Genomic DNA, 13,158 nt, shown 5'->3' on the forward strand with positions numbered 1-13,158 from the left:
CCAAACTGATGGGCCATAACGGGCACTCGATACCTTACTTAATCGAGCACCAACATAATATATCTTTCTTATTTTGCTTTCATTGGCAAATGGGCCAAACGAGCTATCATGGGCTAACCAGAATAGACATAGGGGATATAGGACGACCCAATCTGATATATATATATAAAATTATACACGTGACATACGGGCGTATAAAGCCAACATGATCATTTGTAAACTCAAAACATAGGCCAGCAAAGCCATACAAACATCTGTATACATGACATCTATCTACAAGCCTCTAAGAATACATACTTATTATAAAGGTCGGGACAGAGCCCCGCCATAACAAGCAACTCCGGAGTAAATATAGTCTACTTGGAGGACTCTCGACCTGTCTATCGAGACCCGTGGGCATGAAACGCAACGTCCCCAGGAAAAAGGGACGTCAGTACAAATAATGTACCGAGTATGTAAGACACATAAATAAGTACATAAAAGATATAAAAGAAAGATAGAGTAAATGACTCAACCTGTAAGTCTGGACAACTCTATAAATCATGAAATACTTATAGTGTCATGCATATGCGTATAAATGTCATGTCTTACATAGGTACATGTGTTTATAACATCATCAAGCCTCTAAGGGCATCCCATTATATCATCTCAGCCATTATTGACAAAATCATCAACGTATACCAGCTGATGAGGTGGTGGTGCGTATATAACACCGTAACCTTTTTTCATATCCCATATACATATAATATACGTGTATATAATGCTATCTGGTCATGAGTCAATGTACATGTATAAATGAATAAAATGCATACAAAATAAATTAATAAGATTTTTCTTGAAATGTTATAAGATTACTATACCTTTCGGATAACGTTATCAACTACGTATTTTTCTGAGACCCATGAACAGGAGATATAATGATAATTCACATGGGAAGTCAAGAACATAGGCATCCTTAGTAATTCTATGAATAGAGTCATTTATGAAAGGTGTGCATTTACTCACTTCGTTTGTATCGTATGGATCATGTCAAAAAGAAAGAAGGGATAACGTTAACATACATGGAGTAAGGAAAACTCTATATGATATTCTTGGAAAAGGTTGCACCGTACTCCTTTAGAATCGCAAAATCTCACGTTGCTATGGTGCTAAGAAATCTCGTTGGAATTGTTTTATCCGTTAATTGCTTGAAATTGCTTATAATTGAATGAGTTGGTTGAATTGCAAAATCTACCGTACTTTAGAGAGTCTGCCATGAATTACTTTGAAAGATATGTATCTTTTAATTGCAAAAACATATGCAGATCTTTGAATTTACAAGGCTTGTGTTATGACTAATGACTAAGCCACATATTAATAAATATGTCACCTATCCACTCAACTGTAAGAGTCACAACTTGGATATGGCCTTGCAGCCGCACTACGTCTTTGATCTTTATCTAAAAGACGTTAATTAACCACTAATTAATAACAAACTTTGTTAATTCCCCCATTAACCAATAATTAACCAATTACTCACATAATCAAGAATTATCTCAAATTACTTAAAATACTACTTGATTTTAGCACACTCTATACACCTTACTATCATGGTCCTATTGTACCTTGTGTGGCACTAGTCCATAAATACGGGATATTATAGCTTGGACTGTATTTTATCCCAAAGTATCAAACTCCAACGACACTCATTTTCTTTGATTCGTTTACCCTCTAACCTTCATGAATTTACTTATCACTTGTTTGAAATAACATGATATTTATAACCTCAAAAATAATCTCATTCTCGAGCTTATATCAATTTACTCATGGCATACTTTCATGCATTAAAACATGGGGTATAACAATGCAGCTATCATACTCCTCACAGATGTGTGGAGGTTTATTGGAGGCTTGCACTATGAAGGCTCGAGAGGCAGTGATAGGGACTCCTTACTACAAGGTTGTGGAGATAGCTCGAAGGATCGAGCATATACTCAACTAGGGTATAGAGTTCATGTCAAGGGATAAACAACCTCGGGATTTTGGTCGGTTCAGTAGTGCCCCGTCTGAGGGCAGAGATCAGTTCGTGAGGGGCCACCCTGACAGGCCCATGTCTTCAACACCACAACCTATTCAGGGTGCTCCAGTGCAACCATACTTCAGCGCCATTCCGAAGAGAACCTACCGTCTACCATCTATTCAGGGTTCCTCCAGTGGATGATTAGGTTATCAGGGCCAGATCCAGGGTCATCGATTTTACTCACCGAGAAGCTACTTCGTGTTTGAGGAGCTTGGCCATGTGAGGATGCTTCATCCCAGGCTTCGGGGCAAGGTAGTGTAGCAGAGCTATAAACATGTGATTACCACTCTAGCTGCCACACCGCCTATCCGCCGACCAGAGGCGGAGGGTAGGTGGGTAGGGTTCTACCTAGATGTGGAGGCCAATCAAGTAGCACTCCAGCTAGATTCTATGACTTTCTACCCAGACTAGAGGCAGTTGTCTCCGACGCCGTGATCACATGTATTATTTCATCCACTATAGAGATGCTTCGGTAGTATTTGATACAATGTCTACCTATTGTTATGTCTCTTATCTCATTGCTCCTTATCTAGATGTATCTTGTAAGTCCTTGGTGGTTGTTGTATTTATGTCATAATAGTTGGTGATTCTCTTTTTGTGGATGGGGTTTACCAGTCCTGTGTAGTGACTTTTTCTGGGTATAATACCATAGCGAATCTTCTATTGCTCGATATGATTGACTTCCAAGTTATCTTGGTCATGGACTGGTTGTCTCCATACCACGTCATTCTTGACTTCAATGCCAAGACTATTACCTTGCGATGCTAGAGTTTCCTACGATGAAGTGGAGACTTCATCTAGTAGTACATCCAGTCTAATTATTTCTTTCCTAAAGGCATGACTGTATACGGCGAAATCGGAGGGTCCAATTTCTCGTCATTAAGGCATTTCAGAAGATCATCTCGAATCTTCAGGGCTACAAGGTTGTGGCCGAGTTTCCTCCCTCGAGGTTTGTCGACGCCCGACCTAGGAACAATGGTGACCACGACTATGACAAAAAAGGGAGAGTTCCCAAGGTACACAGCTAGGGCTGACAGAGCCTGCCGGTCTACTCTAAACCCGAATCAGGGTGTCATATCTAGCTGTCCCATACCCATATCTCCGTAATTAATGTATTTTGTACTATGTTACGATTCCCCTCCTATATAAAGGGAATTCTTACCAATTTGTAAAGTCTGTTGCCTCAATTACTCCACACAAAATATGCACAAACATTCTCTCTGCTCTCATTTATTATCTCCATTCTTGTTCTTCATTTATTGCTTATCATTGGTCATAAAGAGCCTTCGTTGATTATATTATAACTGTTATCCCTACCCCGATTACCCTCGATAGATCGTAGCTGAGCCCTGGGATCGACCTCGAGGCCCCAAATCGACAAGCTCGAGGCCCCGATTAAAAAGCCTATCGGTTTGATTATCACTCTCTCCTTAACTCTATCCAGCATCAACTGCTTAACAACTAACATAAAAATATATCACGTATTTTTAGAGTCCCATCAACAAATTTAATTATTATTACCATTTTCACAGTAAACAGTTTGGCGCCCACCGTGGGGCTAAAAATAATAGTGATTATTTTCTTGCTGGTTTCATTACATAATGTAAGTTATCTTTCACTCTTTTTCTTGTCCAAGATCCTCACCAGAAGGATTGAATCAGGCAAAAAAATGATAGAAGCCAACGATAAGAAGGGCGAGGTGTATAACTCCAGGGTCAACCAAATTTCGGGAGCCCCTCCAATATTGAAAGGTGTAGACTCAAAGAAGTTTGTGCAGAAGCCGTTCCCACAGGAAGCAGCCCCGAAATGCTTTCCGATGACGTTTAGAATGCCAGACCTTCAGAAGTACAACGGTACTTCAGACCCAAATAAGCACGTTACTGCTTACACGTGTGAAGTAAAGGGCAACGATCTGAAGGACGACGAGATCGAGTCCGTCTTGCTGAAAAAATTTGGAGAAACACTTTCTAAAGGGGCAATGATGTGGTACCATAACTTGGCCCCAAAATCTATAGATTCGTTTGCCATGCTGGTAGATTCCTTCATAAAGGTGCATGTCGGGGCTATCAAAGTGGCCACAAGGAAATCCGACGTTTTCAAAATCAAGCAAAGGGAGAACGAGATGCTGCGAGAATTTGTATCTCGCTTTCAGATGGAACGAATGGAACTACCACCGGTCTCTGTTGACTGGGTGGTACAGGTCTTCACTCAAGGCCTGAATGAGCGAAGCTCGGCGGCTTCGAAGCAGCTAAAAGAGAATCTGGTCGAATATCTTGCCATGACCTAGTCAGACGTCCATAACTGATACCAGTCAAAAATCAGGGTCGAAGATGACCAGCTGGGAGCCCCTTCAGGCTCAGTATACCTAAGCAGACTCCTGGCAAAGGAGCCAAAGCCAAACAAAGAAATGTATCAGCCAGACACCAAAGATATAAGTAACTCCCCGAGGTGTAACCTACCTTGCCATGATCAAAGGATAGACAAATGACAGAATCCTCGGGGACTGATCAACAGAGCCGGGTTTGATAGAAACGCGGGGTCAGCAGTGGCACCTCGCTTATCGGAATACAATTTCAATGTCGATGTATCAAACATTGTGTTCGCCATCATCAAAATCAGAGATGCCATATGGCCTAGGCCTATACAGTCGGATCCTTCTCAAAGGAACTATAACCTAGTGTGTGAATTTCACATAACGCACGGCTGCAGGATCGATGATTACCACCAACTCCGAGAGGAAGTAGCCAGACTACTCAATAAAGGTCACCTCTGAGAGTTCTTAGGCGACCGAGCTAAAATTTAGTTCCGGGAAAGAGAGGTGGCCAAGAAGAACAAAATAAATGAACTGCAACATGTTATCTATATGATCTTGGGAGGCATCGATGCTCCGCAGGAACTCGTGATGAGAATGACGAAAATATCCATCACAAGAGAAAAGCGAACCTAGGGATACATACCTGAAGATGCCCTCACATTCAGCAAAGAGGACACTGAGACCTTGTTTTAACCTCACAACGACGCACTAGTAATCTCTTTCCTCATAAATACATTTCAAATAAAATGTGTACTCGTGGATCCAGGTAGCTCGACCAACATTATCAGGTCGAGGGTAATAGAGCAACTCGGATTGTTTGATCAAATTATGCTCGCCACTCGAGTCCTTAATGGATTCAACATGGCAAGTGAAACAATGAAAGGAGAAATCACCCTCCCAGTCAATGTGGTCGGCACAACCCAAAATGTCAAATTTCATGTCATCGAAGGAGACATTAGGTGCAAAGCCTTGTTCGGACGACCGTGGATACACTGCATGAGAGCAGTACCGTCCACTCTCCACCATTTGATGAAATTCCCGATGAAGGATGGGATTAAAACCGTCTACGAGGAACAACATGCGGCAAGGGAAATTTTTGTGGTGCACGATGTGACACCGACACCAATACCTCAACTCACAAAAGGGTCAAATTGTAATTAAACTACATCTTTGGTTAAGCCCGATTAAACATAGCATAGGACCATACCACGTCCTCATTACAAGGGACAAAGACGTATCAGACCTTGAAAATATCGCCGACACATCCCGTACTAAGGTATAACCATCTCCTTTTTTATTTTATATTTCACACTAACCCTTATGCAGGTGGCTGACTGAAGCAGTCTGAAGACCTTAAGGTTCTAAACCATTTGTTGCACTCGTTTCCTTCGATCGAGTTTTTGTCCCAAAAAGGGTTTTACCGGCAAGGTTTTTAACGAGGCAACATCCGCATGCTACCTAAGGAAGACTGGACAAGTATTCAAGGCTTTTTTTGCAATCGACCTCGAACACTGGGGGGATCCCTCCCGGAAGGTCATCCACTCAGAAAGGCCAAGAAACACCGAGTGGGGTCCCAATAGGAAATTGATGTATGGTCAAAATGGTCGAATGAACCGTGTCCGTATAGCCGGGCCCCCTGATGGCGGAGTCATATGTACTTGTATCAAGTAATCAAAGAATACCTTTATCGAAGCATCTCATACTCCTAAGGAAACTCAACATTTTTGCATAAACAATTCCTCCATCAAAACATCCCGAGCACTCGGGGACTGGCGTCGACAATACAACATCTGAACGACCTTCGGGTCAGGACTCCAAAATCATAAGCCCTCAATGAGGCAACATGAAAATTGTTAAATGTCTCCAAGGCTGAAAATGTCCCAAACACTCGGGGACTGGAGTGAAAATCTCCAAAACCGCATGACCTCAGGGTCGGAATCACCAAAATCGTAAGCCCTTAATGAGGCAATATCAAGTCTATGAGTAACGGCTCCCGAGCTAGAATACACTCGACGACTCGGGGACTATCATCAATCTCCATTCATTATAAAAGCCGAGGCCATAAGACCCCGAGCGGGCAAACTCGGTCTCGTGAGACCTACATAAAGTATCAGCAAATCTATAAGACCTCAAGCAAGGCATGAACCATACTTGTACCAAGTATCATCAAATCTGTAAGACTTCTAGCAAGGCATGAACCATACTTGTACCAAGTATTAGCAAATCTGTAAGACCTCAAGCAAGGCATGAACCATACTTGTACCAAGTATCAACAAATCTGTAAGACCTCAAGAAAGACATGAACCATACTTGTACCAAGTGTCTAAAAACTGTAACACCTCAAAGGCATGAAAATTTTGTAAGACCTTACGACATGCATAAACTCGATCCCGAAGTTAAGGCTATATATCGAACTTGTAAGACCCCTAAAAAGGCATACCCTCGATATAGATGCCTAAACTACTTCACTCGGGGTCAAAATGGGTCCAGCCAAGCACAAATGACTATGGTCATACGGCTGTACCAACCAAACTAACGCGACTTGGGGACGCCCGACCATCGCTACAAAATCACAGGCCTTCAATTACTTTGAATTTACTTCGAAAAGAATCGGTTAAATAGGCTACCCTCGACATAGGCAAAAAAGCTTCGACCATGTCAGCTCCAAATCACAGGCTTCGAGCTACTCAGCCTCCAAACCAAACCTCCTGAGGTGCTCGATCATCGCCACAAAATGACTTGTAATCGAGGTTCTTCCCAAACCATCGAAGAGTCAGGAAAAAATTATCTCAAAAAGCCCTTAACGAGGGAAAAATAAAGCCAATAAAAGGTCGCTTCGACCCAAGGAATAAGAGTCATTATCGCCAGCCCTCACTAAAGGTCGCTTCGACCCAAGTTGTAAAAGCCATTGTTGCCATCCCACATAAATCCAAAAACTTGAGTGTCGAATGAGCTCGAGTCGAAACCCGATTCGGAGACTGAACCCAAAATAGTTAACTACATATGCCTAAGGGCAAAGCGTAAGAGCTATTGTCGCCAGCCTAGTGAGCCTCAGGGCCACACACATAAAAGATCGCTTCGTTCAAAGGCATAAAAGCCATTGTCGCCAGCCCATGCAAACATAAAGGCTTGAGGGTCAAATGAGCTCGAGTCAAAACTCGACTTGGAGACTAAACACAAAATAGTTGAACAAAAGCATAAGAGCTCAAACGCCAGCTTATACTAAAGGTCGCATCGACCAAGCGCGTAAGAGCCCACGGGCCAGCCTAATGAGCCCTAGGGCCATATTATGAATCTAAGGATTCCAACCAACTCTGAGACCAGTTCACTTGGCCAAATTCGAGACAGAAAGTGGTACAGAAAAGTAAAGCCACAAGGTTTTCTTTGTATACATATGCGAAAAAGCACAGTTTCCATCTATAAACATGCTTTGAAAATGCTACATACAAAATGGCAAAATCAATGCCCTCCCCCTGGGAGCTACGACCTGCTGGCCTCATCTTCACTTTCCTCGATGTCGGACAGAAATACCTGAGCATACGCTTGTCCTCCCTCGCTCGTGCCAACTCTTCCTAGAGAACAAAACCCCTAGTAAGGATCTCCTCGAGAGTCTTTTTTCGAGACTTGCAACGAGCATATTCTTTAATCTTCTCTTCACGATCGATGATCCTTCTCAACTCGTCTTGAGCATCGTTAGCGTCCTTCAAATAAACTTCCATCTCCTGATCAGCCTTAGTTCCGGTCAGTACGGCTCTAACCCGGGCATCAACGATCTCAGCCATGACCTTCGAAAGCTCAGATTTGAGCTTTGTGATCATGTCTGCTTGAACTAAAGCATTGTCACGAGCTAAGCGGAGTTGAACCTCTAAGGTAGGAACTTTAGCCAAGGCATTCTTCTCCTTTGAAGCCTGAACCTCTGCCCGAGCTTTTAGCTCATCGTAGTCACTCTTGGCTCGATCAGCTTCATCCCGAAGACATTCCAGGGCTTCTGTCTTTTTTTTGCAACTGGAATAGACAAAGTGTTAGCCTCAGATGCTAAAAGGCGGAACACATACTCATCCGGGACAAAAAACTACTTGCTCAATCCAGTAGCTCTCATAATTCAAGCACCGGCTCGCCTCATACCACAAGTGTGCCAACTCGACTTCCTTTTCCTCGCAAAGGAACCTAAGGGATATATCCTCATCCAGATCTTTCTGGAGCCTAGCTTCACGATGATGCAACTCAGACTTAAGCTTGTCGAAGGACTTCAAAAGAAAACCCGATAAGGAAAGGAAGACGGGGGATTCAAAGGGCCTATGTCGAAACTCATCACGAATTGAAGCCGCCAGACCTCCTCGAAGGCCAAGCACACATCTGTTAGTCTAGCTCCCTCGGTCTCAAAAGAATCAACTCCAATCGAGGCACGATCGCTCGGACAAATCACCTATCCAAAATCAGGTACCACGGGCGCAGCAGGTTCAGACAATGTTTCCATCTCGAAGCCCCGACCCCGTTTCGCTTTACTTTGAGCGCCATCACCCTGCGAAGGCATATCCCGCTTATTATTGTCGTTCTTTAGCCTGGAAGTTGGCAACCCTTCCCCCACTGCGGAGGAGCATGGCCTTGCCTTAGAAGGCTCTCTGATACATGCGACAGCAAGATTAATATGCAGAAATGGAAAATGTCTCTCCAAATGTATGAAGGAAAGGGAAAAGTAGTACAACACATACCGTGATGCTTTGCTTCCCATCTGCCCTGAGATGAAGCTTGCCACTTGTGCTCCTCACAAGTCGAGTGGGTCGCCAACTCACGTACCCAACTAGGAAGATCAAGAACGTCGCCCGACACCCATGAAACCGCTACAGAAAAGGAAAGGCATGGTTACGAAACTAGCATACGCCAGAAACAAATTTGAGAAATCACGGGATGTACCACTTACGTGAATAGTTCCATTCCTCAGGGAATGACATAAGTCCTACAGGAATAATGTTCGTAATCCGTACCCAGACGAACCGACTTATCGAATCCTGATCTCCATCTTCCTCATCATCAACAACGAAGGGCGTGGTTGTCTGACACCGCAAGGTTAGCAGACCTCGATGGTGAAAGGGTCGGTACAACCTTTCAACACTATTCGCCAAAACGACGGGTGGATCTATGCCAAGGTAACCCGATACTTTAAATAGAAGTCAAGCACAACCCTATCAATGGGACCTAGTGTGAAAGGATACATGTACACATTCAGGAATCCATCGACACGATCTGTGATGCCCTCACCAGGGGAAAGTGTCTATAGCGCTACTTTCTCCCCCCATCCGCAGTCTTTCCTCACTAACTCAAGGTGCTCATCTCCTATCGAAGAAATAATATTCAAGGTAAACTCTCATTGATCCTGAGCGTCGGGAGCGGAACTCTCCCCTCTCTGCTGGACAGACCCCGATGTAGCAGTCATGGCTATGGCGAGACTAGAAACCTGAAGCAGGAACTTGTGCAAATACTTTATTACTGAGATAATGAAGGGCTCAATGACGAAGCAGAAGTATAACTATCTAAAATAGTGGGATCTCCAAAGGAGCGGAAGCGACCCTATATATGAAAAACAATGGCAGCGACCCGCCTGCCTAAAAGGCCAACGACATCATCGCTAGCCCTGAGGTGGTACCCAACCTCGATGATCTCCATAAAAAAGAAATTAGGCTTTAAGAAGCCAACGACATCATCGCCAGCCCTGAGGTGGTACCCGACCTCGAGGATCTCCATAAAAAAAGCTAATCTTTAAGAAGCCAACGACATCATCGCCAGCCTCGAGGTAGTACCCGATCTCGAGGACCTCCTTCAAAAAATAAGTTAGGCTCTAGGAAGCCTTTAACATCATTTCAAGATTCGATATGGTACCCGATTTCGAAGGCTCCTCTCAAGAAGAAAATAAGCACTTTAAGCTCTGTCCATAAGGTTTCGACCTCGGGATATCATCTAAAATCGGGCAGTCCCTCATCCGGGACCTATCTACAATGCCTTGAGGTTATATACATTAAGTTCAAGACAAGTTTCCAGATGCACCGGGTCAACCCTCACTCGGGGGCTACTCTCGAAAGGCGTAATGACAGGCGCAGTTAATGCGTTCTTGGGAGCTGAATCAACAACATTGTTATAGTTTTAATAAACGAGAAATTGTAACACTTTGAATGATTTTCAAGAAGCAAAACGACGAGACATTTTTGGCTATCGCGAAGACCTACATCACAAGTTAACATCATCAGTATGGCGCCATCATAAAAACCCCGAAGTGTCAGATGTCAAAATCATTTCTTGTCGCTTCTCTCTAAGAAACGCGGGGACTATCTGTATACAGCAAAATTGGAGGGTCCAATTTCTCGTCATTAAGGCATTTCAGAAGATCATCTCGAAGCCTCGGAGCTACAAGGCTATGGCCGAGTTTCCTCCCTCGAGGTTTATCGATGCCCGACCTAGGGATAATTGTGACCGCGACCATGATAGAAAAGGGGGAGTTCCCAAGGTACATGACTAGGACTGACAGAGCCTGCCGGTCTACTCTAAATCCGAATTAGGGTGTCACATCTAGCTGTCCCATCCCCATATCTTTGTAATTAATGTATTTTGAACTATGTTAGGATTCCCCTCCCTATATAAAGGGGATCCTTACCATTTTTTAAAGTCTGGTGCCTCAATTACTCCACATGAAATATACCAGAACATTCTCTCTGCTCTCATTTATTATCTCCTTTATTGTTCATTATTTATTGCTTATCATTGGCCATAAAGAGCCTTCCTTGATTTTATTATAACTGTTAGCCCTACCCCGATTACCCTCAATATCTCGTAGCCGAGCCTTGGGATTGACTTCAAGGTCCCGAATCGACAAGCTCGAGGCCCCGATTAAAAAGCCTATTGTTTTGATTATCACTCTCTCCTTAATTTTTATTTTGTTTCTAAGTCTCACATATCTAGCATCAACTGCTTAACAACTAGCATATAAATAGATCATGTATTTTTAGAGTCCCATCAATAAATTTAATTATTATTACCATTTTCACGGTAAACAACGACATATGGTGGATAAGGATTTTTTGGCCTATCTGGCCTATGTTCAAGATACTACTACAAAGACTCCCATGATAGATTCACACATTTGGTGCGGATGTTTTCCGATATATTTCCTGCTGACTTATCAGGCATATCACTAGATTGTGATACTGATTTCACATTAATTTTGCACAAGCACCCAACCTATCTCTATTATGCCTTATTGTTTGACTCATGTGGAGTTGAGAAAGCTGAAGGAGGAGCTTCAGGACGAGTGTGTCACCTTGGGAAGCACTGATACTATTTGTGAAGAAGAAGGATGGAAGTATTTGAATATGCATTGATAAAGGCCAGTTGAATAAGGTGACCATCAAGAATAAGTATTCATTGACACTCGTTGATTACTTATTCGATCGACTTCAGGATTCTAGGGTGTTCTAGAAGATCACTGATATTTGGCTTAAAGTATGTATATTTATATGCATATTACCTCGTATTTTACTCATGTTTCGTAGATTTTATATGTGTAAGGTAATGATTTATTCTAATTTATGGTATTTTTATGTGTAGGAGCCATCCAGAAGCAATGTGGGATGAAATTCCACGATTTGAAGCAAAAAGAGAACACAATGAAACTTGGGATCGTGTAGCGCCATAGGTAGCGTGGGGCGGTACCTGTGGCCCAGCTTCCAGAAGCAAATATTTTCTAGCGCCCCACGCAACCTTGTGCTCCGGATGAGAGGTTTCACTCCTATTTTATCCGGGACAAGGTTATTTCGGCCAAAGACTCCCAACTCATATAAAAGCAAGTCTAAACCTATTTTGGAGGGGGAGACACCACTTGGAGAGGAAAACACACGCACGGGAGCAAAGATTCTCAATGTTGTTTCCTCTTCTCTTTCTTTAACTGTATAGTTTATTAGTTCTAGAGTTGTGGGATGCTACATGAATGTTTTAGTTTGAAGCTTGAATTGTTCTTATTATTTATCATATTGGTTTGTTTATTCAATCTTGCATTTAATTATTTGATTGTTTGATCACCATTTGAATACTATCTCTGAATGTAGGATTAAACTCGGGACAAAGAATTTTAGACTGCATATTAGATTGAGTAGAGCAAGATCTTGAACGTGAGTATCGGGAACGGATTTGCGGTTAGGATAGGAATATACCTAATCACCTTACTTGATTATTATACAGGAATTACTAATGCGTTCTTGTTAATCCTAATTCCATAAGAATATAGGTGTTAGGTTAGCTTGAATAGGTGAGTAGTGCTTCGGGAGAATACTGTAGGTAATATTAGCAATGTTAATCAATAAACCAGATAAATTAATTAGACAACTTAAGTAGAAAATTCAATGGGATTGTTATCTAACCCATAGATCTAGAATATTTTCTCCCATCGATTTCATCCCTAAGATTACATTTTTGTTTCCTTTATATTTTAGTTACCTCTTCTAGATTAGTTTACTTTAGATTTATTTACTTTAGAAAATTGCCCTAATAGATCAATTATCTTAGTTTAATTTAGAAAATAAGTAATCACAAGTCTCTGTAGGTATGATATCTAGATTTACAATCCTATATTACTTGCCGACCACGTATGCTTACATGTGCATTTAGGAGCAATAAGTTTTTGGTGCCATTGCGGGACTTAGAAATTAACTATTTTACTAGATTAGATTTTTACTTTCTTTTCCATGTTTTTTTTAATTTTACCTTAGTTTAATAATTTATTATCTTTGTTAATATGGCA

Source organism: Nicotiana tabacum, chromosome 6 (genome assembly GCF_000715075.1).
Source record: "Nicotiana tabacum cultivar K326 chromosome 6, ASM71507v2, whole genome shotgun sequence".
Taxonomy (NCBI): Eukaryota; Viridiplantae; Streptophyta; class Magnoliopsida; order Solanales; family Solanaceae; genus Nicotiana; species Nicotiana tabacum.